The following is a 27,191-nucleotide window of genomic DNA, read 5'->3' as shown; positions in this document are numbered from 1 at the left end:
TAGGTCAAGGTAGGAAGGAGTGTTAGTTTGCATCTCCCTGGAGGCTGAACTCCCAGGATAAGCTTCCTTTACATACATAGGGGTCTCATGATGGAGAAGCTGAGCCAGAACATTGAGAGGAATGAGATTTACTGTGGACACCCGAATGGCTGAGATCCTGTCACTGTGCTAAGTGGTCCCAGTTGTAATTTGTGCCAGAAAAGCCCTGTTGCTCTTCCCTGGCCAGGTAGTCACCATAGCATTAGTTATTTTATTGATTATTTTCTCTCATTACTTAGCCTCACCCACAAAGCTCTTCTTGCCACCCCTACCTCTGGGGTGGTAGATTTCCATACAGGATGACCCTTTCCTGGTATGAAGTGTGGAGAGTAAATGGGCAACCTCAGGATAAAGCTCATTATACAGCTACGTACTATGGCCTGGCAGGGGAGGGGATCCTCCTGTTGGGATCTCAGCTGTGGCTCAGGCCTGTCAGATTTTGGCTCTGGTACAGATCACAATGGGAGAAGTATGGCAGTGTCCCTCACAAAAGAGGGTGGGTATGATGGGTATTCCGGGACTTATCTGTTCTGGGATGCTTTCTCATGTCTAATACATGGCTAAAAGCAAGGGCTTTGGTTCTAGAGCTTATCAACTGAATGATCCTGAGCAACTCCATTTCTCTAAGCTTTAATGTCCTCATCTGTAAAATGGAACCCTTCTTCAGAGAATTAAAAGAAATAATTAACAGAAGGCCATGATCACAGTGTGCGGTACATGGTAATAGCTAAATTGATTTAATTCTTTTTTTTTTTTATTCACTATGGTGATAACCTCTTACCACTTCTGTTATTTGAATGAGGCACACATTCTCCCAACCATATTCCTGTCATGGGCCTAGCTTCCTCTCCTTGGGACACTCGTGAGGTCACAATTCCACCTTGTGTTGAGATATCATGCTCTGTTTGCCTCTGGGTGTGTGTTGGCCAATGGTCCTTGGAGGTGAGTCTTGTATTCCACCGTCTTCCATCTTGTTCTCTGCTGAACATGGACGGGCTTCTCCTGAACCATTCTCGTTCCCTGTCCTGTAAAGTTCACAGTTGTACTGGGGTAGTTTTCTCCCTTCCTCTTCAAATTTCTATCTCTGGTCCTCCTGTTTGGGTCAGTGAGTTTCCTGCCAAACACGTTCTTCCAGAGCTTGTGGATGCATTCACTGTCCCTCTGCCAATAACTATTGTTCTATGTGGTGAGCCCTGGTCCAGAAAACCAAACTCTGCTCTTTGATACCAATTGAAAGCCCGCTGCTCATTCCTCATCCCTTCTTTTCTCAACTTGTGAAACTCCACCTCAAGAGATGTAAACACCTCCTATGCCCTCAGATGATTGAGTGTCCCACCCAGGACTGGAGATGCATTCTAGATTCTTACCCATTGTCAGCTTTTCAGAAGAGAATTCTATGCTTATTTAAGAGAAATTTTGATGAAGTTTAATTGTTTAAATACAAGAGTTCTTACTTAGCTTTATTAAATTTTTGCTTTCAAGACAAAGTAAATTCATTCTTCATATATATATGTGTGTGTGTATATATATATATATGTAGTGATTATATATTGTTTTAAGTGCTTTTTTCAGATTATGAATACTATATAGAAAAGATATTTAAAGCATATAAAACCCACTTTGAGGATTATCTCCAAATCAAGCTTAAAATTTAATTTGTAGGAAAATTAGAAGGAAACACCACAAAAAGTTATTAAACGACCTATAACTCCCTACATACTTTCAATTTACAGAATGTAGTTAAGCCTCTAATTGTTTAAGTGTTTAACCCACAGATGCATGCCTTTTTTCTAGCTTTTTAGAAAATAAAGTCTGGCATTAATGTGGTGACTGTTCAAGTTCACAAAGCATGTGGTAGTTAATCATCGGCCCCATTGCCCTTTTCACATATGCAATAAAAGAGAATCATTGTCTACACTTCCATTCTCCTTCCTGATGCTCCTCAAATACTGATGTAAAAGTTTCAAAGTACAAGGACTGAACTGTAATGTTAAGGCTCCACTTTTAGGGCAGTAGCCCAAGATCAGAACAGAGGTGTCCTGAAGGTAGAGGGACCTGACATCCATCTCTCCTGGAAGAAAGTGGCTGATGTGCTCGGTCAGTGAGCTTGCCTGCCTCCTACTCCATAGCTTTCCTCTTTCTCTTGTAGCAAAACTAGGGGCAGTGAAGACATAAAAAGCTCCAAGAAACTCAGTGGTCTGTTTTCAGTTACCCTAAGATGCTAGAATATCAACCTGACCATAGAAAAACATGTAATATAATTTCCTAACCTTTATTTTGAATACCAGGGTGTCAAAAGTGGGATCAAATTCCTAGGACAAAAATAGACCTTCCAGTTCACTACAGCTCGTCCTTATGGCCTTGTAGGCAAGGAGGATTCCATCGAGGCCAGCTTGCTTGTGTGCTGGTGAGAAGGCCCCCAATTCCATCTGCAGATTTCCTTGTGCTGGATGGATTATGGTTGGCCAGAATAGTCTCTTAGCTTATTATCAAGGAAATAGAGTCAGCCATCCCATGGATCAGTGAGCTTTGCTCTGCTGCCTGGCTAAAGAACTTGATACATTTATTTTTAAACACCATTCTTTGCTTCAGGACTTGACCTAGAAAATATCTGTTATTGATTTCAGTTGGACTAGAGACCAATTTATCAGTATTTTTGGTAGAACAACTGAAGCCCCTAACACTTGAGACACTAGGAAACTGAGAAGCATGCCCTTGCTGTCTGGGCTGAACAGAATAACTTCCTAAGCTTGCAGGACTTTAGGAGCTTCCATGGGGCAGTGCTCTGAAGAGGAGGGTAGAGGGAAGGGCATCACTGATGAAGGGGTTCTTTACTCTGTCTCTCATGGCTAGTCAATGGGAGGGGCTTAATGTACCAAATCACCAGTAGAAGAATTAGTGAATGATCCAACACGTTCATATAGGATGAAACCAAAGAGAGATCCACTGTTGCTCGTCACTAGCATGTTACTGTAAATATTCCTCATCAACAGCATATTGCAATAAATACACTTCACCAATAGAATATTGCAGTAAATACTCTAAAGCTTTTTGCTTTGCTTAATTTCATCAGTTTCATCCAGTATGTATTTGGCCTGTAAGAACACAGAGGGAAGCTGAGATTTCATTATACAAGGTCCATTCAGCCAAACATAGGCTTTTTTGACATTCCGCTGAATTTGGAGCCAAGCCTTTCCGTTATTCTAACTTCTTACCCACTTCTGGGAGATGTGTCCAAACATATTTCTAAAACTTGAAACTAGCCCATGGCCTGAGCAACTGCAATTAGGATTTGGGGAAATTTAAAACTCACGTCCAAATGATAACATGACCCCTAAAAGAACAAATAAACTGACCCAATTGAACTCTGCTCAATGGTTTGAAAATGCAACCTCCAAGGGCATCGTTGGAGTCAAGGATGTCACGTGAGGCTCCCAGAGGGGTGCAAACAAGAAACTGATGATCTGAAGAATTTGCAAAGGTTTAGACCAGATTCTTGAGGAGCCAGCCTTACAGGAGATGGCAAATCTGGTTGTCAGCAGCACCTAGAAGTGCCCGAATCTTTGCTCTTTTCTAGAGCCACCCGCTGTGGGGCCTCCTTTCCACGCACAGCTGACTCCCTGCGGGCTCCAGTTTCCCTCACTGAAAGGAGCCCGTGCATTCCCAGCAACCAAGCAACACCTCTGCAGACCATGGCCTGCGTCCTGCTGCGGCTGCGCTGCACAGGGAGGGCCGCGGCTCTCCCGCTGCACCCAGAGCCTCTGCAGTTCTCCGGAGGAAGGTTCGAGCGCCCGGTGGCGGTGGCGGCGAGGACGCCCACTGTCGCCGCTGTCCCGCACCCCTTGACCCCCGGCAAGCTTGGCCCTGGCTTTACAACGTTTATACGCAAGTCTCTCTTCAGGTTTGCTGGGCTGTCTACGAAAAGCACTCGTTTTCTTTGTTAGCAAATGCACCATTTGCCAGCTGAGGGTTTTGCTTTGCACTGCTGGCGACTCCATCCCTGCCCTCGAGTTTGCTTTCTGACACCGCACAGGTTTTTTCTTCCCTCTCGGTTTTGGCATCTCGCGTGTTTTCTTCTAGTATCTGTCTCTCCCCTTCCCCGGCCTGGTCCTCGGCGATGCGAGCGCGAGCCCGAGCCCTCGGGTTAGAGACGGCGGCTCCTTTCCTTGGGGTGGATTACCTTGAGGTCACTCGGTTTAGCTTCGCTCCTTTAAAGGGCCCCTGGGTGCTAACCTTTCCCCGTCTTTTATCAGTCCCGGGCCTTACTACCATCTTTCCAATTGTTCCTTTGGCTTTGTTGCAATCTCCCGGCCAAGAGAAGAGCAGCTGGTTCTGTCTGGGGGTCACTCTGCTCTCTCTCCAGGGGGCCCTTTCAGCATCTGCGTTGATTCTCTGAACATACCCTCACCAGGACCCGCACACATGTACACACACTCCCCTCTAGCTTGACTAATTGGCCATGGCTATCCTGGGGGTTTCTGTGGTTCTTAGAGGCCAGTGTGATTGAATTGGCACTTTGGGACTCTTAAACTGAGCACATTTAAAAGGTTGATTTAGAGGGAGCTTTGACAAAGGCTCTTTTAATTATTTTTTCCTCTGCTTTGCCAGTGCACAGTGCTGCAGTCTGTCAGAGGCCAGTCCCAGAATCATTAGGGGGCCAAGCCATTAGGTGTTCCTGCTTACTCTGCAAATATAACAGGCTTATCACGTAGAACTCTGTCTCCAGCTGGTTTAAAATGTAGGTGGTGCCAGTGGGTAGCAGCTGTTACAGGCTGGGGAGCCAGGAGACGATGGGGACGTTTTATGGCACAAGGAGGTCAAAGTTGACAACTCCGTACAGTATAATGTACCCTTCCATTCTTCGCCCTGGTGGCAAGGGCTCCGAAGGGCGACTGCCTCCCGGGGTCCCCAGATGCCACCTGGCCCTTGCCAGCCAGATCCCAGGCAGGCTTAGCCCTGGCTTTCAACAAGTGGGATCAAAACACTCAGTCACATTGCAGATAATGAATAATTCATACATTTGTAATTCAAATAGTCGTGGTGATGCATAATTCAAATGAAAAGTTGTTATTGCAAATGAGGGGAGAATGGATTCATTTCAGATATTTTTTTTTATTTTAAATTATTATTTTCCTTAGGTTTCAAGGTTGGAGCAGCCTCTATTTTTGCAGCTGTTTTATCTGAATTGGTGCTGGGCTTCGCGGCTTTGCCACAATGTTGATCAGAGAGGGGCAGTGCTTCCGGCTGGGATATTTCACCCAATAGCAAGGACTTTTTGCTTTTTTCGTCCTGAGAAATGGGGTTAGTATAGACAGTCTATTTGTTCTCTCTCTCCGCTTACTTCTCACCCCAACTATGTTAGGGAATTTTCTTTTTAAAACATTATATTATGAGATAATTATCATATGATTTCACTCGTATGTGGAATTTAAGAAACAAAACAGAGGAGCATAGGGGATGGGAGAGAAAAATGAGACAAAATCAGAGAAGGGGAAAAAAACCATAAGAGGCTGTTAATCATAGGAAACAAACTGAGGGTTGCTGGAGGGGAGATTATGGGGTAACTGGGTGTTGGACATTAAGGAGGGCGTGTGCTGTAAAGAGCACTGGGTGTTATATAAGACTCATGAGTCACTGACCTCTACCTCTGAAACTAATAATACACTGTATGTTAATTAATTGAATTTAAATTTAAAAAATAAATAAAAAGCTAAAAAACCCCATTATATTCTGAAAAGGTTCAACCATACACAAAAAGTAAGCAGAATAGTGTAATGCACTCCCATGTACACATCACCCAGTAATAGGAATGATCAAAACATCTCATTTATCCCCATCGGTTACTTTAAAGCAAATTCCACATCTCTAAAAAGAATCACTTCATCTGTTTCATCCAATACACTTCAGCATGTCAGCATCTCTTCTAGATGTTTAGAAGGATGGCCTGTATGGCTCATATCATACCCAAGGTCAGAAAAGACTCCTCATTGGTGACATGCTCCGGGGGCAGTCATGGCTTCATGGAAGTAGAGGGCAAGTAGCAACCCGGCCTCACCCCCAGTGACATCACATAGGAAACCAATCCCTTGAAGGAATGCCCTGACGTGCCCCCTCTCGCCTCCACCCCTCAGGCAGTGGCCCGGCATCATGGGAATTTGCCTTGTCTGCTTGTTGGTGGTAACACGACTCCCTTTCTCTTTGAGCTCATATCAAGTTTTTAAAGCCTCTCATACTAGCCTATGGTTGGGACATCAAGGAGCTAGATTTTTCACAAACAAGCTTCACTCATTTTTCATATTTTCAACACAAAGTAGGCTACAAAAGCTGTGGTCAGGATGATCAAAGTGTCCTGGAACAAAGAAAAGAGAGTCATTTTAAGAAAATGACTGGACATAATACTACTTAGTCATGCCCAGAAGAAGGTGAAGAATTTGTTTACCGTTTCTCATTTCTGTAATTCAGATAACGTGGCACCAAAAAACCCCCTCTCTAATTCTAACATTAAACATTGTTTGTAAGGATGAGGCTTGCTCTCCATAATACATATGTTCCTGAGAAAACTAGATATATACTGTCCTGTTTTGTTTTGGTTTTCGGAGGGGAGGGGACAGTAAATAATTTCTGTTGAATCTGGAGTGCTTCACATGGATTTTGAAATAAATCTATTTGATAAACAGAGAACTCTTTTTAAAAATGAAAAAATACCTCTTCCCTTTCCTTCCTTCCTTCCATCCTTCTTGAACACTTTGAGCTCTAAATACTTTGTTAACTTAGTACATTTTGTAAATTTGGGTTTAGGTGCATCCAGTGTTTCTTGTTGGGATTTTGTTTTTCTAAACAGTGGCCTCACTGAATGCAGTAGCTGACATTGATCACACTGGGATAAAAGCACATCAATATTAGCAAAACACAAATGTCTTCCATTTGTCTTTGCACTTACTGTCTTACAAAAACCAGTGTTAATGGAAAGACGTTATTCTGTTGTACGATTGGAGGAGTCAAAGATCTGCTTGTCTTCATTGCTCTCTGCTTTCTGACCTGTTGCAGATGAAGATCAATTCGGAACATATTAAGATAAAACAGTTTTTACCTGGGAAAGGAGAGTGTTATAAGCATTTGACCCTTGAACAACTTAATGATTGGGGGCACTGACCCCGTCCCCCCTTTCAGTCAAAAAAAATCTTTTTTTTTTAAAGATTTTACTTATTTATTTGGCAGAGAGAGAATGAGAGCGAGCATAAGCAGGGTGAGCAGCAGAGGGAGAGGAAGAAGCAGGCTCCCTGCTCAGCAGGGAGCTGGAGGCAGGGCTCTATCCCAGGACCCTGAGATCATGACCTGAGCCAAAGGCAGACACTTAACCAACTGAGCTGCCCAGGTGCCCTCCAAAATCTTCATATAACTTCGACTCCCCCAAACCTTAACTACTAATAGCCAATTGTTGATCTGGGTGGCTCAGCGGTTGAGCCTCTGCCTTAGGCCCAGGGCGTGATCACGGAGTCCTGGGATCGAGTCCCTTGTCCGGCTCCCTGCATGGAGCCTGCTTCTCCCTCTGCCTGTGTCTCTGCCTCTCTTTCTGTCTCTCTCATGAATAAATAAATAAAATCTTTTAAAAAAAAGAAGCTTTATTGATAACATAAACATTCGATTAACACATAGATTGTATGTTACGTGTGTTACACATTGTATTCTTTCAATCAAGTATGCTAGAGAAAAGAAAACGTTATTAAGAAACGTTATTAAGAAAATGATAAGGAGGAGAAAGCAGTACTGTCTTGTATTTATCAAAACAATCCCTGTATAAGTTGACCTGTGCAGTTCAAACTCATGTTGCTCCAGGGCCAACTGTATTTCTAAAAGAGCAAATTATCCTAAGTACTTATGCGCCTCAGGTTGTGTAAGCATCACAGAACAGAGAGCTGGAGCAAGGGGACCGGACACACCATAGGGACTGGGATGGATCATGGAACTCAGTTGTGCCCGTGCATGGACACGTACGCACCCCTGTAGGACTAATGGCACATTCTTTGGAGTCACAGAGGAACAGACAGGTCCTCACACTTCCTTTCACAACACTTTTTGACCGACTCTCAGCCCACAGCCCCACCTTAGCTAGAGGTATTTCCTGCGTCCTGGGGTGAAGAGCAGGTGTGTAGCCAGCTCCAAAGCCGGGTTCCCATGCTGTACCAAACCATCATCTCAGCCTTAGATGGTTAGAACTCAGGGTCCTGGAGTCCTTCCTCTTGCACCTAAGCCCAACCTTAAAATTAGAACCTCGTATGTCCCTGGTGGTTGCTCTTTTGTGCTTTTGTACCTTGTCAGCTGGACTCCCAGTTTTGCCTGTGGAGCATCTGCGAGGAAAGGCTTCAACAGGACTCAGGTCCTGCTCACTTCAGCAGCCACCCTGGGCCTCCTGCCTGCTTTATTATCCTCCTTGAACTTCTGATGCTTTGATCTTGGATTCTTAGCTGTTCATTTTCTGCTTCTCAAATTCTGCTTGTTTTTGGAATACTTGAAATGCGACACTCTATTTTCTCCCCGTTCTTAAGCAATGGGCCGATCTAACACCAAAACATATTTTTCACTCATAGGTGCCAGCGGGGAGCATGAGCTCCTTTTTTGCTGATTGTCTGGTGATTTTCATACAAGATGAAATTTACTTCGGGGGATGGGTAAGGCCCTTCCAGTTCAGTTTAAAAATTGTGACCCTGTGCTTTGGTTGGGGACAAAAATAAAATTCTTATTACTATTCTAAAAGGGTGATTGATCCACAAGAGGGAGAGAGAGGAGCCCGGAGGGAGGCCTCCAGCCCCCTTATATCATAGTTCTGCTCTGAGCCCTCCCACCAACCACAGCAAGACACTTGCCTCATTTCTTGCTCTGCCCTGGTTCATGCCGAAAAACTTTAGAGTACATTTAAAACCTGGCAAATTCTAAAAACTTTCCCTTAGACAATGAGTTCTACTTTTTCTTTTTGTTAGGAAAGAACGTTCTTTTCCACTTTTCTGATGTACAAATTGGATTTAGTTATGGTAAAGCTTTAAAACACAGATGGATTTCGAAGGCCTACCAGCCACTTCTCAAGTTGGTGTTTCTGATTGTTCAAAAGATTCATGTCCCTATTGCCTCCGTTGACAAATAAGTTTACAAATCACCACAAATTCTCCATTTTCAGGGCTTAGCACGTACGCTCCTGAAGCAGAGACAGTGTCGCTTTTGTTGCTGTTGTTCTGTTTGGCTGTAATGTATGTAGCACATTGAGATTATAAGTATATTTCAGCTGAAAACATCAGTTTTTTTTAAAAAAAGTATTAGAAGAAATTATAAGCACTTGATCAAAACACAAATTCCAGAAAGAGACCAATTAACCCCAACATCCTGTATCAACACAGAACTGCAAGATGACCCGAGAGCATCGTATGCTATCAATTACACTGACACGTTCTAAAAAAAAATAGGTCTGTAGGAGAAAATGCCTTAGTTCCTTTGTCAGTTCTCTTTTGACATTTTAAGAGTCTGCTTAACTCCCACATTAAGGTATGTAGGGCAGCATTAATCTATGTATCAACCTGTCTGTGATTTTAAAAGGCCAGGCAAAGAATACTCTTTACCCTGCCATTTTAGGACTAGTCTCTTCCTGTTGCTCTTTTGTTCTTGGAGACATTTGTGCTCTCTCTCACCCCTTGTGGCGCTGGGGACTGGCATGCTTCCCTGGACAGGCACCAGATTCGGGCAGGGTGAATGTTTCCTTCATGTAATCTGAGTGAGAACCAGAGTCAGTATTGCCGCAAGTTACACTAGACCAAGGATTACCAGGAGCAAAAGGAAATCAGGATCCATTATTTCAGAGTTCAGCCCATGAACCACTGATATGCTCGTCAGCATTTGACAGCACGGATAGGAAGATTTACAGGAAAAATCCAAGCCATTTGATTTGATCCAGGAAGGATTTTTTGGAGTTCTAGAGGGCGACATTAATGAATTTTGACTAAAAATAGAGTAACTCTTCCAAAAAGGGAGACTTTGGTCATCTTCCAAAATGATTGGGTCACCATATCGTAAGATAATACTTAAATGCAATTAGCTCCTTGTACTATCCAAAGTGTGTGCCAGAAACACATGATTACATCTCATTCATTATCACCTTTCCCAGCTCCTGGGCTGCTATAAACATCATTTTCTTCCAAGGTCAGCTGTAGTTACCTCACTGAGAACTGTCTAGGTATATTTAACTTTGGGGATGGGTCCAACATGCCACTTTAAAAGATGATCGTATTGTTTTTCCTGCTTTCCATTTCTGAAAAGGCGAGGCTTTGGCCAGTGGGTACTCGACATATCTGGCTGCAAATAGGTTACTGGGAGCCAGGCAATGTGGTGCCTAATTTCAGCATTCACTTAAGTAAAATTATTTATGACAGTCCCTACAGGTTTTTTTTTTTTTTTCCTTTTCCTAAAGGGAGAGATGTGTCATCTCAGCCAGATTGAAGGAATATTTGCATTTAGTCTTAGCTACTAGTGCATTTGAAATACAGCCTTGAAGGTTTAAACTAGGCATGGTACGTACAAAATTGGATTAAATGTCCAGAAAATGGAAAGCGTTCATTTAAAACATCACTAAATCAAGTTTTCAAATAATCGCGTAGTTTAACATTTTTTTTTTTTACACAAGCAGCTGAAACAACATCCGAAGAACCCTCAAAAATAATAGGGTCAATCTCTGTGCTATGTAGTTAATCACCTAAGCCACAGAAAACCTGCACGATGGTGATTTGAATGGAGAGAATTCTCATTTCTAATTGTCCAAGTTTGCATTGCAAGTTGGAAGTATTTTCCAGTGGGTTGGAGGAGGCAGAGAATCTGGACCATACTTTCTAAAAGGGCAAGGAAATGAGCAGCATGAAACATGGGCTCCAGTTTGGAAACTAATGGGAGTTCTAAAACCGTTACATGTCAGAGCTGAATGAGTCTTAGGGATCAGTTGTTTTAATGTCTCCTTAGTTGCACAGATTCTGCATACCACAGAAACAAAGGAAAGCTGGTGCAAGATAAGATCCTCTGACATGTTGTCCTCATTCATAGGTCAGAAAGTTCGGAGAACTGAGTTCTGCAGCAGAAACACAGAATGGGCTCTGTTGTCCACGCTGAAACAGAGCTGATGACTCCCTGCTTTCTTATCTAAAAGCTTTTTGTAATGAAATATCCCTTTTGATATTTATAAGACAGCCTGTTGAGTTTATCATTTATGTTGCATGGTTGTTGCTACTGAGTAAAAATAATTTTGTCTTATTAGACTTGATCTTGGTTCAGAAAATGAGATTGATGCAGACAATAACAAATAGAAGGGGGAAAGAGGTCACAACCTAACAGGATAGATTTATAATACTCTCCATCTTTTTGTTAATTTTTCCTTTTAATTAGAAATTCCTAACAGATGTGATATTGGTTATATGGGGAAAATCGTTCTGGGAAAATAGCTTTTCTAAATGTGCAGAATCTGTGATGAGGGAGAGAGAGAATGAGAGAGAAAGAGAGGAAGAGAAAGAGAGAGAGACTGGCAGCATCGTATGGCTCCTGGGCCGAGGCAGCAGCAAGAAAAGTATATAGGGCCACACTTCTAATTATCCGCGAGTTCCCTATTTTCAAAGGGAGTAACTGTTACATACATTCATGTGGTCAAGAGGGGGTGAGTAAGTTTCCACAAGTCTGGTAATAGGAATGGAAATCAGGAGTTGGAATACTGGCATTTCTGAATGTCAGACCAGGGCTCAGATGCTCAGGAAGTCACTTCTGTCTTGCTTGTGTTGCAGGATCAATGACCCAGCAGAACCTATTCGACTTAAACTTTATAAAGAACTTTTTTACTCTCTCATCCATGGAATAAATGGAGAGACTTATTCAGGAAGTTAAATGCTCTGATTAGAGCCTGTGCTGTTTCATTGTGAGAGGGACAGGGCCAGAAAGTCTGGCCTCTCAGAGTGCTCCCTAGCTTGGTTATGGCAGTGGTTCTCAAAATGGAATCTGTGGACCTCTGGGGTTCCCTGAGCCTTTTAAGAAAGATTCGTGAGTTCAAAATTTTATAACACAGATGTCATTTGCTTTCTTCATTGGATTCACTTTTGCGTTCACCAATGAGTAATGGTGGTGGGTACCACTGCTGAGACCTCAAGTCAAGTCACCTGTGCAACTGACATCATGTTGGTTATTGTCATGCATTTGTTTTTAAAATATGCTAGTTTCACTTAAGAATGCCTCACAAAGCAGTAAAAAGTATTAATTGCCTTAATTTTGATCCTCAGTTACAGGTCTTATTAGTATTTTGACAAAATGGGAAGTATACATAGAGCCCTTCTGCTATATTCATAAGTACCACATGGGCTTCAGAAAAACACATGGGTAGGTGGGTTGTGAGCTTAACTAGCTGCTCCTTTTATGGAATACCACTTTTCCTTGAAAGAATGACTGACAAGCAAACATTGGTTATTCTGACTCAGACACATGGCAGATATTTTCTTACAAATGAACTAGGGAAGCTTTCATTTCAAGGAAAATAAATGACAGTATTTGTTGCCAATGATAAAATGCAAACTTTCCAGTGAAAATCAGGTGTTTAAAAAAATTGAATCTTCCACTGTGGACTTGAGAGCTTCCCTACACTCCAGCTTTTCTGATGAGATTTGTAGTGATATTGACAAATTTAACTTTAGGGGCTATTATATAGTGAAAAGTGCCAACATTTGGAGGAGCTAACTCATGATGTTACAAAATCATGTATGGGTCATAGTGAAACAGAGTCCAATGGAGTTCAAAGTAACAGAATATGAAGGCCATCCATCATGGATTCTGATTTCATTTGCTAACCTTTTTAAAAGAAACTACCACTTGTTGAGCTTTGGTATGCTATCAGAGGAAGAGCCACAGTTATCTGAAAAATTCGTATCTCTTCCAACTTCATATCTGTATAGAGCTTGATTTTCTTTACATATTTCAACCAAAGCAACATATCACAACAGATTGAACGCAGAAGAAGACATGAGGACCTGGATAGTCATAAGGAGATTTGCAAAAATGTGCATCTCTCACTCATTTTTTAAAAATCATGGTTATTCTTTGTGAAAATGTTATTTATGTAAACATGCAATGCTGCTATTATGATTTTAAATGAGTTAATCAATAGTTTAACAATTTCCCAGTTTTATTTTATTTTATTCTATTTTAAGAATTGTATTTATTTATTTGAAAGAGAGAGAGAGAGAGAGCATGACTGTGGAGGAGAGGCAGGATCTTTGTCTGAGTAGGGCCCCCGACTCGGAAATCAATCCCAGGGATTGTGACCAGAGCCCAAGATCAACTTAACCAACTGAGTCACCCAGGCCCAACAATTTCCCAGTTTAAATCATAAAACATCAAAGATTGATATGTCTAATCTACATAAACAAAAGCTATTTGGGGGTCTCAATAATTTTTTAATGTAAAAGGGTTCTGGAGATTAAAAAATATTGGTAACTGCTGGTGTACGCTTAGAGTGCCAACTACAGGTTAGAGTAAGGGGCTCCTGGTGCCTTTAGGGATGATAGAAACACCCTGGGAAGTTATCAAAAGTGAGGCAAGAATTTGGGGATTGTGGAGATCAAGAAGAGATTCATTGAAACATGAGTTAATTACATACATAAACAGCTAAGGTGCAGGGATGAATCAGGTCACTGATTGAAAATAAAGACAACATAAATAGTAGTAGGTAACTTTTTATTTTTTATTTTTTTATTTTTTATTTTATTTTCATTTTTATTTTTTTTAGTAGGTAACTTTAAAAAGGCTCCTGTCCCCTCATTGGACCTAAAAGACTTTCCTAGCTCTCCATTAAAAAAAAAAAAAAAAAAAAGAATAGTGATCAAAAGAGCAGATCCTAGGGACGCCTGGGTGGCTCAGTGGTTGAGGTCTGCCTTTGGTTCAGGGTGTGATCCTGGGGTCCTGGGATTGAGTATTGCATTGGGCTTCCCACAGGGAGCCTGCTTCTGCCTCTGCCTGTGTCTCTGCCTTTCTCTCTGTGTCTCTCATGAATAAATAAATAAAAATCTTAAAAAAAAAAGAGTAGATCCTAAATGAACAGACTCTCGGTTGGAATGTCAGCAAGCCTACCTTGTTAGTTATGTAACCCAGGCAGATCCTAGTGGCCACCTCAGTTTCCCTATCTGTAAAATGAGATAATAATGCATAGAGTTAGGTACAAAAATGTGACATTGCAGTCTTCTGTACCCGACCTAGTGCCTGGTGCATGGTAAATGTTCAGTGGATATTAATATTAGCAGGTCAATTAAACACACACACACAGAGACACACGCACTACAAGAATGTGAAATACTTAAGAAAACAAAAGTTAACAGCAAACAGAGCTGTCATAACTATGGCAAATGGTGGCCCTACCTCATCCAGAACGGGGATTTTTAAACTGTGAAGCTTCTGGGCCCTAATAGTTGAGTTCTGGGAGGGATTCTGTGGCTTCTTTGCCCTCTGACTGTCACTGATGCACCCCCTCCCTATGCCCTCCCTGGAGACTATTCTAATCAGCAACTAAGCAAGTGACAACAAAAGAAGTTTTATATTGAAAAAAAAAAAAAAGAAAAAAAAAGGAAGGTGAGCGAACCAAAAGGAAAGTTCTCGAGTTTCCTGGACACAGCTCTTTCTTTTCTCAATCCAGCTTCTGCTGGCAGTATGCTAGTGGTCTCTTTTCTTTGCAGTCAGGGATTTTAATGGCCTTTAAAAAAAAGTACTAGGTTTCCCTTCTCTGCTCATTAGTGTGCATTTCCTAGGCCTCCCTGCTGTAGTTCACCAAACAGACACAGGACACAAGATCACAGGAGATTCTTTTCCCAGAAACAGGGGCTGTTTTCTGCTTTCCGTGCATTTTTGGTCAGCTTGCCCTGCAGAAGCAAACTCGGTCACGAGTCCTTCCTGCTCCAGGGGAGCCTGGAGGTGGAGTGTGCTGCACCCAGAGCCTGCCAGGTGGGGTGCTGACCTTCACCTGCTGCACCACCCTGGACGAGCTACCTACTTCGTGCTTGGGGCTTCACATCTGCTAGAACATGCCAGCAGAGTCCTCTTATCCTTACTCCTAGCCCTGCCAGCTCAGAGCACTTGCTGCTGCTGCTTCTTCTTCTTAAAGATTTATTTATTTTTTAGAGAGAGAGAGACAGAGAGGGAGTGAGTGCACACTCTGGGGGCAGGGGCAGAGGGAGAGGGAGAGACAATCTCAAGCTGACTCCATGCTGAGGGTGGAGCCCCACAAGGGGCTCGATTCCATGACCCTGAGATTATAATCTGAGCCAAAACCAAGAGTGGAGGCTTCACTGACTTTACCACACAGGTGCCCGTCAGAGCACACTTCAGAGTGGAAGTGTGTGCCTGTTTTAGCCTCTTTGGCTGTAAGACCAGAAACCCAACTTGAACTAGTGTAGACACAGGACTTGGATGCTTTCTTCAGGCTTCACATCACTCTTTTTTTTTTGTTTTTAAACTTCTTTTAAATCTTGATTCCAAATTAATTTTTTTCCTGAATAAGCATTTTAATAAGTCTTTTTTTTCCCTGAATGAGCATTAATCCGAAATTTTCCTGAATAAGTATAAAGCACGTGCAATGTTCTTTTGGCATTCTGCAAGGATAAGTGTTCTGTGTGGCCAAGAACCGATTTATGCAAGTACCAAATTTACTACAAAAAGTTTTTTAGGTAGTGTACAAAATAGGAGTGGTTGAGGGCTAATGATAAGTTTATGTTCTTCTAGATGTGTTTGGGAACATTTGTTAGGATCAGACTCATCACCAAGTGCAGAAAATCTGAAGTAAGTTCACTGGCGATGCATACCCCTTCACTAGGAGAAGCAAAAGAGACAGGATTTCAGAAGCTGAGAAAATCCTGGCTGAGTTGTAGAGAGAGACAGAAACCACAGCCTGTGTCAGTTTTGCAGTGACAAGGATCAGGCTCCTTTTGTCTTGTAGCTTTACCATGAATGGCCACCATTCTCAAGGTCATGTCATGGTCTAGACATACCTTTAGCCTCTATGCTTGCATTCTAGGCTTGCAGAAGGAGCAGGAGGTCCCATATAGCACTTCAGATTGCATCCCTTTGGCTAGAACTCAGTCACATGGTTATATCTAGCAGCAAGAGAGTCTGGAAAATGCAGTTTTTATTCCAGGCAATCATGTACAGGCTAAAAATGGGAGAAGTTTCTGTTACAATAGAGAAGGGAGAAACAGATAATGGTGTTGCAGGAATTCTCTGCATTGGGTGCTGGCAATTCTGGGTCACATAGATTCGAAGGATGAGGAGGTGAATCAGATGAAGAGTGGTGGGCAGCAAAGCAAAGTTGATTGAGCAAGAGTATAAAGCTCCTGGAGCAAGAGGGAGCTTTTTAAGTGTAGGGGTTTTTATGAGCTCTTTTTTGCAGAACTATCTATCTTCAGTGATCAGGGTGTGTTGAGTCATGCCAATCGGGGCTTTGGTCACATATCTGCATACCTATTAGGTTCATTTCCACGTGCTGATGGTCTTTTTGGATGACATCTGGGGGCTTATGTCTTTACTGCCCTCTCCCTGTGATAGGGACATGTGTCTTGTAGTTAACTGTCTTATTTCAGGATATTTCAGAAGTCATTTCTGCAAAGGCTGCAAAGCGGAATGCTAGTGTACTCCTGCAAAACAGGATGTCAACGCTATTTTATCTTAGCTGTCCTGACCCCATATTTTCTTGTTGGGGACCCTGGCCCTGACTACCGACCTGTCCAACTCACTCCTAACATTGGGAGGCAAGTAACAGCCTCTGCCACCAATAGTTTTATGCTGATCTCACCATGGAGATGGAGAGGTATTATGGACTAAACAAAAGATTGGCAAATATTACTGTAAAGGGCCAAATAGCAGATATTTTAGGCTTTGCTGCCATATTGTCTGTGGGCAGCTACTCAACTCTCCTGTTGTAGTGAAAGCATTCTTGAACCATACATAGTGGAATGTATGTAGCTGAATTTGGCACTTGGGCCTTAGTTTGTCTTCTCCTGGACTAAACAAGCAATAATACTAATACTATTTATTTTCCATTTATTGTATATGTGCTAGGCACTGTGCTGAACACCTCACCAGCATTTTCCTGACTATTCTTTTCAAAAACTAGGTGAACTACATATTATCATCATCATCATCACCAGTTTTGTCTATGAGGAAAGTGAGGCTCAGAGAAGCTAAGTGACTTGTTCAAGGTTGTTTGGCTTGTAAGTGGCAGATGGATTTTGAATGAAGACCTTGACTGTGCAGCTCACTCTGACTCCGCTCCCCAAGAAAGTCTGGGCAAGGGAGTAATCAGAGCCTGTGACTGTAGATTTGCTCCAAGATGGTGGATTTAAAGGGCACAAAAGACTTAAATAATGTTTAACAGCTTAGCATTTAGTTAGCAAAAATTATTAGTTAAAATGGGAAGAAGTTACATAAAGGTTGTTGATAAGAAAACTCATTATGAACCATTGTTGATTTGAGGGCTGCTGTAAGTGCTCTCCTGGTTACCCTAACTTCTTTGAATCAGGTTAACTCAGTATATATAGATATTGGTGGGGGATATGGGTGGGAGGACACAATAGCAGGAAGGTGTATGTTGGTCGGGACCATTGTATACTGCCATATGACCATGATGCATGTGTGGCCCTATGTGGCTGTGCAGTATATAATCTGCACTGTGGTATGTGGTGGTCTTAGTATTGGGTGAGATCAGAAGGAGACAGGATTTCAGAAGCTAAGAAAAGCCTGATTGAGCTGGACAGGGAGACAGAAACTTCAGCCTTTGTCAGTGGAGGCCAGAGTCCAGGTGAGCTGTTTTTAAATAAAGGGAGAGATATTTGAGTGGGAGGAGAGATAAAGGAGAAAGTGCCCCCAGCCCTTGCTGTTGGGGAAATGCTTAAACCCATTTCATTCATTTAACCCATTGAATGTTGAAAGTTTTCCTTCTCTGTAGGTAACTGGCAAGTCTATTTTTCAGCATCTAGCAGCTTTAAATGACATATGAACAGATCTCCCCAGAATGATACTGTCTCCAGGGAGAGCTTTTCAGCTAAGCAAAGCATGGATTTCCTCTGCTGGAGTACTCTGGCTTTGCCCCCACAAGATCCAGAGTTCCTTTCCAGCTCCTTTATGACTCCTGGAAAACCACCTGATTTCTCAAATCAAGCATAATTTATTAGGAAATCTTGCCATTTGCAACAACATGAGTGGATCTTGAGAATATTACGCCAACTGAAATAAGAAAGACAAATACTGTATGACCTCATTTATATGTGGAATCTAAAAAACCCCAAATTTAGAGATACAGAAAACAGATTGGTGGTTGCCAGAAGCAGGGGCTGAGGAATTGAGTGAAGGTGGTGAAAATGTACAAACTCCTAATTATAAGATACATAATAAGTCCTGGGAATGTAATGTGTAATATGGTGACTATAGTTGATAATATTGTATTGTATATTTGAAAGTTGCTAAAGGAGTAGATTTGAAAAGATCTCATTGAAAGGAAAAGAATCTGTAACTATGTGAACTGATGGATGTTAATGAAACTTAGAGCAGTAGTCAAATCATTGTGGCAAAATATACACATAGCGGGATCCCTGGGTGGCTCAGCGGTTTAGCGCCTGCCTTCAGCCCAGGGCGTGATCCTGGAGTCCCGGGATCAAGTCCCACGTTGGGCTCCCTACCATGGAGCCTGCTTCTCCCTCTGCCTGTGTCTCTGCCCGTCTCTCTCTGTGTGTCTCTCATGAATAAATAAATAAAATCCTTTAAAAAAAATATACACATAGCAAATCATTATGTTGTACATCTTAAACTAATATAATGTTATATGTCAATTATATATCAATAAAACTGGGAAAATTTTTAAACAGATAAGCCTAAAGAAGGATAAGTTATTATTGATACAATATTAATAATCTGAACAATACATGTGTTTTTCAGAGCAGTTGTATATGCATTATCTGATTTGATGTTCATAGAAACTCTGAAGGGAAAGGATGACCAAAATAAAACTGACACATGTTGACCTTGGATGCTATAGGTGTGACTGACTGAATACTTTGATGAATACTATCTTGTTCAGTCCTTCGGCTATTGGGGGTAGTAGGTCATTATAGTGTGCCCATTTTACAGAGTTGGAGAAGCAGACACAGAGAGTAAAGTAATTTGCCCAGGGCCATACAACTCTCAACTGGCTTGTGCTATTGCCAGAACTTGAACTCAGTCTTCTGAACTCAGTTTCACTGCTCCTGTCACTTTTGCTCAGCTATGGGTCCTTATAGAGGGTATGACAAGGGAGTCAACACTAGTAGGTTGAACTTCTGAAGACAACAGATTCTATCTAAACATGTGAGGATGCCCGATACCCCTCTTTATTAATATAGATCTGTCTTCATGATGGAACAATGAAATTACCCAAGAAACATCTGTTGGTGTATTCCTTCATATATTCAGCTGATATTTATTGAGAGATGGGCTCTGTTGAGATGTTGGGGATAAGAATAAGAAGGCTAACATCTAGCCACTGCTTATCAGCAAGACCATATGAGCACTTAAAGGTTGGCATCCATTTTGGTGGGTTGGTGTTCATGTCATATCTATTGTTAAATATTTCTTAAAGATTTATTTATTTACTTTAGAAAGAGAGAACATGAGTGGGAGGGGCAGAGGGACAGGGAGAGAGAATCTCAAGTAGACACTGCACTGAGTGAGGAGCCCGCTGTGGGGCTGAGATCAGGACCTGAGCTGAAACCACAAGTCGGATGCTCAACCAACTACATCACCCAGATGCTCCTGTTGTTAAATATTTTGAATACTACCACTAGATACAGCAATAAATAAATTCCTGCCCTTGTGAACCATGTATCTTCATTTGACAAGAGTCAATTAAAAAAAGCAGCTAAAAAAAAAGCAGCTAATAAACAAGTCAGTGATAAGAGTCATAACACAAGTAAAACAGAGTGATATTATGAACATAGCACCTTTTCTGCTTTTTATCTTGTATTTAGTTTGCTTTACAAAGATATTTGATTTTGAATTGAATGAATGTAAATAGAAGTTAAATGCAAATTGAATAAATAACAACAACAATCTATGATGCTGTGTTGGAGGCTAATGGAGATTGGGGATAATGAAAAGGTGATATTTAAACTGGGATCTAATGTCAGGAAGGAGCCAGCCTCCGAGAGAAAGGCTTCTTGTGTAGAAAGAACAGCTCCTGTGAGGCTTCTACATGGGAATAAGGTTGGTATGTTTGGGGAATGGAAAGAAGCCCGGGGTGTCAGAGCACAGTGGGTGAGGGACAGACAGGTGTACACAGGAGGTTGGAAGGGAGGACATGGCTGATTCATGCAGGACTTTCAAAATGTTTGAATTTATTAAGTTTCAAGGAAGCCTTTGAAGGCTTTTTAATAGGAGAGAGCCATGGTCCTATTTGTGTTCTTAAAAGGTCATGTTGGTTGCAATATGGAGAATAGATTCTCTGGGATGCAGAGAGACCGGATGGGAAGTTTTTTACAATAGTCTGGAGATCGATGGCCTGGGCTATGCACATAACCATAGCAAGGAGGGAAGTGGTTTGCTTTAGGATATATTTTAGTTATGGAGTCGACAGTTAACTTGGATGTGTTAAAAATGGGGAGGAGTCAAGTTTGCTTCCTAAGTTTCTGGCCTGAACAATGGAGATTAAAAAGACTAGGGAAAAGCAAATTTTACATGAAATTCTGCTTCGGGGGCACCCATGTGGCTCAGTGGTTGAACATCTGCCTTTGGGTCAGGTCTTGATCCCGGGGTCCTGGGCTCAAGTCCCACAGGGAGCCTGCTTCTTCCTCTGCCTATGTCTCTGCCTCTATCTCCGTGTCTGTCATGAATAAATAAAATCTTTAAAAAAATAAATTCTGATTTGGACATGTTAAGTTTGAGATGACTATTGAATGCTGGGCGTTTAAATCAGTACACTTTCATGTGCAAGACCCGTGGTATGCAGTGAACCACATACATAGCATAATGAAAACCATCGTCAGAGGATTAGAAAGGATTTCTTAAGGCTATTGCTCTGGAAGTGTGATTAAGTATGAACTTCCAAGGAAACTCTAAGGTGATTATTAATGTTGGAAGATTAAGATTAAGATTTGTGCAGGAGACTAATAGAAGGTGCAAAGGGGAGGCAGGTGAGAGCCAGCTCATAGAAGACCCTGTAGGGAGATGATGGAAAACTATTGAAGGGATTTGAGTAGGGAATGATGTGACCACACTGAATTTTTCAAAGATAATTCTGGAACATTATGCAGAGGAGATTGGAGGGGAGTGAGGCTGGAACAGGGTGAACAATGAAGATTTACTGCCAACAATCCAGGTGGGAGACGATGAAGGCTGGAACTCAGCCAGTGACCCTGTACAAGAAGAGGAGGGAGCAGATTCAAAAGATATTCAAAAGACAGATTCGATTGTACTTGGGGATTTTCTGGCTGTGAGAGTAGGAGATGAGTCCTCACTGGGTCAGTTTTTCTAGCCTGAGTGCCTAAGTAGATGTGGGGGCCATTAAATGGGATCCAGAGCACTGGTCCTTGAGGCCTGGGTGGATATGACCCTATCTTGTTTTTTTCTGTGCCAACCCCAGAGCCCCTTTTCAGTGTGAGAAGCTGATTTGCTTTAGCACTTCCTCTAAGCACTTCCTCATTCAAGAAAGCCTTGTTGAATGAATTTCTAGAGAGCTAGGGTCCTACCAGGGGAAATGTCAACACTGAAGGGGTAGACATTCAGGCAACTTGGTAGGTGGCAGGAAAACCAAAAATCAGGGGACCAGCAGAACCAGCAGAGTAGAAAGTGAGGGAATGGCCAGAGGCAGGATGAAATGCCAAGGAGACATAAAATGAAGTAGGGACTTACAAGTATTCTCTGGATCAGGGCATCAGCAGTATTGGTAGCCAGCATGGTTTCAGTGGTGTGGTGAAGGTGCAAGTCAGGTGATGGGTGGAGGGACAAACAGGACAGGAAGTGGAAAATACTCAGTTAAAAAACTTGTGGGCAGTGTGGTCAGAGAATTGAGAGATTTCCCACCCAGTTTTTCGATTTTCTCTGTGAATTAGGAGGAGGCAGACAATGTCCTGAACTTGAGGAAGCCGCATGGAGGATTAAGATCAGTGGTGATTCGTAAAGACAGGGAGTTTTAAAAACTCAACTCTGAGAAACAGAAGACATTGGTTCTCACTTCGCTCTCATCCTGACCTCTAGAATTATCCCTCAGGGAACAACCTCTCTGCCCAAGAGACTTGAGTTAGAACTCCAGTTCACTGATGTGTGGATATGTGAACGCCTCTCCCTCCAGTCACAGAATGATTCTCAGTCAGAACTCAGAATTAATCCTGTGAGAGAGCCCTGGCTCTTGGCATTGAGCTCGGCACTATCAGACTTCCATTCCAGTTAGTATTCCAGGTCAGCCCAGTTGGTTGTTTTCAATTTGTACAGTTGATTTGCTTTAGCACTTCTATTAAACACAAAAGAGCTTGGATTTGGGACCCCTAGCCATTGCTCACACCAGCGGAGACTGGGGAGGGCTGTGAGGCATTCTAAGTGCTGCCCTTCAGAAAGAGATGTTAAACTTGTGTTTCTCCTGATAGATGTTGGTAGATGTCCAGAGAAAAGTTAAAGTTCCCATTGCTTTTTCCAGAAAGAGTAATGGGGAGCCCTTGTGTTCCAGCCAACAATCCCTCTTCTCAATAAAACAAATAGGTTCTAATGTTGGCAGCTTTCTGAGCTGTTGCTGAGAACATAAAGGCTGCTCTGTCTTTTTCTGTGGTAAATATACAGCAAGTATTTAACTCATTACTAGATAAATCACACTGAGATGGATCAGAGTGTCTGGTACTGGTTTCTATTTTTTTAAAAACATTGATTAATATTCCTCCTTTTTAAAAAAAATGTTCCTTTCCCCCAACTTTACTGAGGTATAATTGACAAGCAGAATTATAATATATTTAAAGTGTGCAAAGTGGTGGTTTGGTTAAGTTTCTACTTTTGTTTTTTTACTAACTCAGTCCCTTAAAGAGACACAAATAAACATATTTAGTAATAGCAACTTAAATAAGGTAACTAGAGAAATGATATGGTTAAAGAAAAGATGTGGTGAGGTTCTAAGCCTCACCCAGTGGTCTGGTGCTCCTCTGTATTTCCCTGCTCTAATGGGCCAGGTGGGCCATAGACTCACCCTGGCTGATGAGACGAGGGACAGAAGTGAGCTAAGCCATTTCTAGATTTGACACTTAAAATCATCCTGCAGGATTCTCTAGCTTTCTTTCTCCATTTGATAATGACCATGGAGGTCACGTGTTCCAGTGTATTTAAGCCATGTATTTAAGATAGAACACAGCCACCTATCCATATCAGACATTATGTGATCAAGAAATAAAGGTTTACTGTGCTAAGTTATTGAAACTTCTGGGTTTTATTGTTACTGTAGCAAGACCTATCTTAGCCTATCAAATGATATCACTTTATCAGGAAAAACAAGGTCTTCTATGAGTCCCTGGAGTTAGCTGACATGAAGTGAGACAGGGGGGTATACCTATCTCAGAGCTGTCTGCAAAGATCTGCCTTGCCTTAAGATCATACTTTATATGCCTGTAGAAATTTCCAGAGGTCTTTACATTGAGTAATTGTGGATCATAGCCTCCAATAATAGGTTTCTGACAAGAAAGCAAGGCTGCTTTCCTTTAAGGCTACAACTTGATGGTGGTCAAAAGAATGACAGTTTATGTATAATTTACTCAGGTGGAGTTTCCCAACGCTGCTCTAGGTATGAGTAAACTGCAGTTGTGATCATAGTAAGTAAGCTGTTATGGTTTTTTTTTTATATCTTTTTGCTGCCTTCTGGGGCGGAGGCTGGGAAAATCTCTTCAAGCGTTATTGGTGAGGGATGTGTGGGGAGATGTTCTCTAGAGAAAGCCTGACATGTAGTAATAAACAAGTCAGGTTGGGCAGCCCCGGTGTGGGCCTGGGGTGTGATCCTGGAGACCCGGGATGTAGTCCCAAGTCGGGCTCCCTGCATGGAGCCTGCTTCTCCCTTTGCCTGTGTCTCTGCCTCTCTCTCTCTCTGTGTCTGTCATGAATGAATGAATGAATGAATAAATAAATAAATAAATAAATAAATAAATAAATAAATCTGAAAAAAACAAAAACAAGTCGGGTCATCTATAGCTATCACATGGCATGCCCCAATTTTCTCCTTGTCAGTTTTAAGATTTTCTTTATTTATTCATGAGAGACACACAGATAGAGGCAGAGACATAGGCAGAGGGAGAAGCAGGCTCTCTGAGGGGAGCCTGATGCGGGACTCAATCTCAAGACCCCCGGATCGCAACCTGAACCAAAGGCAGATGCTCAACCACTGAGCCACCCAGGTGCTCCAGGTCCTACCATTTCTGCCAGGTGTTCCTTCCCACTCAGCCTGGATCTTGCTGCAACCGAGTACATCTGAAGGACCATCTGTAGCTGGGCATTCAGGAAGGAGATAAAACAAAACCACTATATTGGAAATATGTTTACGCCTCTTCTTAATTTCTTTGGGTAGTATCTACTGACTGTCCACTAAGAAAGAGGAAGGGTTTTGTCTCCTTACAATTATTATTTCCCACAATTAACCTTCCCCATGACAGTTGTACTATATTTGCTGGGGAGGAAGGAAGAGGTGAACACGGACCCCCATCCCACTGGCGGTCCTTCCCACAGTTACCCTAATGGCTGCCCTCTGTCCACTCCTGTTCTCTACGGGGCGACTCAGAGCTTGGTGGGTCTTGAAGCTCATGTCAGTCAAGGGTCTTGTCAGGAAAACAGAACTCGTGCCAGGTGGTCCTATAGAGGGAATTTAATTAGGAATTAATTACAAAGATCTTAGGGGAGCTGACAGATATAATAGGACGATGAAGCAACTCAAATTTTAGAACAAGAGGCACATGAGGGCAAGAGATTTTCAGAGTTTAGCAGCTCAGGGTCTCCCTTGCTGGATGCTGGAAGACCAGAGTCGGGTGACTCCAGCGGAGCAAAGCCTCCTGGTGGGCAGTGGATCCATAGATGTAGCTATGGATGGAGAGCAGAGTAAGAGAGGGAGAAGTACCCAACCTTCCTCCTTCCTCCCCCAAATGTGTGGGAATTCCAACTCTCAGTATCTTGGAGTATGACCTCACTTGAAATGAAATCGAGTCACTGAAGATGTGATTAGTTAGGTGAAAATGAAGAAGTACTGGAACAGGGTGGGTCTTTAGTCTGTCTACTGGGGCTGGTGTCCTTCTAAGAAGAGGAAAGATGCAGAGACACACAGGAAGAACACCTTGTAACAGCAGAGGCAGAAATGAGAGTCCTGCATCTATGAGGCAGGAAGGACAGAGGATGGCTCATTGTCACCAGAAGCTAGGAGAGAAGCATGTACAGATTCTCCATCACAGACCTCAGAGGGAACCAACCCTGCTGATACCTTGATTTGACCTTCTAGCTTCCAGAACTGTGAGAAAGTATATTTGTGTTGTTCTGAGTCACCCAGTTTGCAGTACTTTGTTGCGACAGCCCTAGGAAACTAATACAGATGAGCAGAGCTTCTGGAAGGAATGCTCTCACCACTTAGGTGTACTCTCGGCTACCACTTTCTCAGCGATGTTTTTGTATGAGTGTGATCCCATATACACCCTGGTGTTCAAAAATATGCCAACATCTCTGGTCCACACAGTACTGTTATGGATTTATTCTATTTTGTTTAAGTGTCATTTAAATGGAATCAATTCCATGAAGAAGAGAAAGAAAACATAGGCACCCAACCTGCCATCCTAAAGCAGAGCCCTACTGCCTGACTTGGCCAGGTTCAATGATCGGGGCACCCTTATCTCCTCCAGCCCAGTGATGGGGTCTTCCAATCACACGAACTGTGCATAGAGAGCATATCAAATACAAAACAAGGACTTGGGTAAAGAAATCACTACAGTCCCACACTGGGCTCCCCATTCAGTGGGGAGCCTGCCTTTCCCTCTCCCTCTGCTGTCCCCTGACTCCCACTTGGGCTCGCTCTCTCTCTCTCAAATAAAGAAATAAGATCTTTAAAAAAAGAAAGAAAAAGAAGAAATCACTACATCCACTTTATCGAAGATGGAACCTTTGAATTTTTACATACTGATTGATAGAATTATCAAAATAATTGGAATGCTAGGACTTATCTATAAAGACATATATCCTATCCATAAGAGACCCAGGATGCCTTTTCTTAAGCTTTTATATTATCAACTTTTCATAGTTTATTGTTAATGATTTTGAGAATATTAATTAGTGTTCTTCATAAATAACTAGTGTTGGATAATATCTTTTGCTCTTCCTAATCACTAACCAAATTCTGTGTTTCTAGAACTTCTAAGAATTTATAACAAGCAAAGAGTGATGAAAACAACCACAAACACAAAACCCACGGGGCACAAACAGCCTGAGACATGACCACTGGCACTGAGCAAAATGACTAGTTAATGCGCCTATAACCCTCCGGTTTTGAAGGGGCCACAGAACCAGGCAAGTTAAAAACTCCAGAATGTTCTTATCATGGGTACTGAATCAGCATTTGGTAATCGCTTCAGATATCCTTGTCTTTTGGGAAAAATAAAAGCAGCCTTCTGATATATGATATTCCCTCAAAATGACTAATAGCAAGGATTCAGAGAATAGAAAACCATTATTTTGAATGGCATTCTCACATGGGCGGTGGTATTAAAGTGCATGGTTTTTCAGATCTAAAAGAAGAGGAAAGAGGAATTATCCAGATCTTGTATTTTTAGTTGTTTTAGATTATTTTTCTCCACCTCAGTGGCAATAAGAGCATTTCTAGTGGAAACACTCCTTGCAAAGCTACATTTTGCTGTTTTGTGTGTGGGAGAAGGAGAAAGCAGGCACTTATTTTAAGGATCCTCTCAACATGACTTTCTGTGCCATGATCCCAGAGAGGTCTGCCCATTTGTTCATTTTCCAGGCTTCATGTTGGATGTATTTGATTTGGTGATAAAAACCCTATTTGCTTCCCAGGCTTACGCTGGCTGCATTTGCTTGATTTGATTTGAAAGTTGTGATCTTTACAATACTTGTGTATTCCA

The 27,191-nt window shown here is 42.1% G+C and overlaps 1 long non-coding RNA gene across 1 annotated transcript; it reads left to right on the top strand.

Moving 5' to 3' along the window:
* Positions 1–927: 927 nt before the first annotated feature.
* Positions 928–26,707, top strand: LOC140615826 (uncharacterized). Its single transcript, XR_012016336.1, has 3 exons — positions 928–981; positions 8,628–8,708; positions 26,459–26,707. It is a non-coding gene; the product is annotated as an uncharacterized lncRNA (long non-coding RNA).
* The last annotated feature ends 484 nt before the right edge of the window (positions 26,708–27,191 follow it).

Source organism: Canis lupus, chromosome 1 (assembly GCF_048164855.1).
Source record: "Canis lupus baileyi chromosome 1, mCanLup2.hap1, whole genome shotgun sequence".
Classification (NCBI taxonomy): domain Eukaryota; kingdom Metazoa; phylum Chordata; class Mammalia; order Carnivora; family Canidae; genus Canis; species Canis lupus.
The sequence above is the reverse complement of the archived record's forward strand: the minus strand, read 5'-3'. Positions and strand labels throughout refer to the sequence as shown.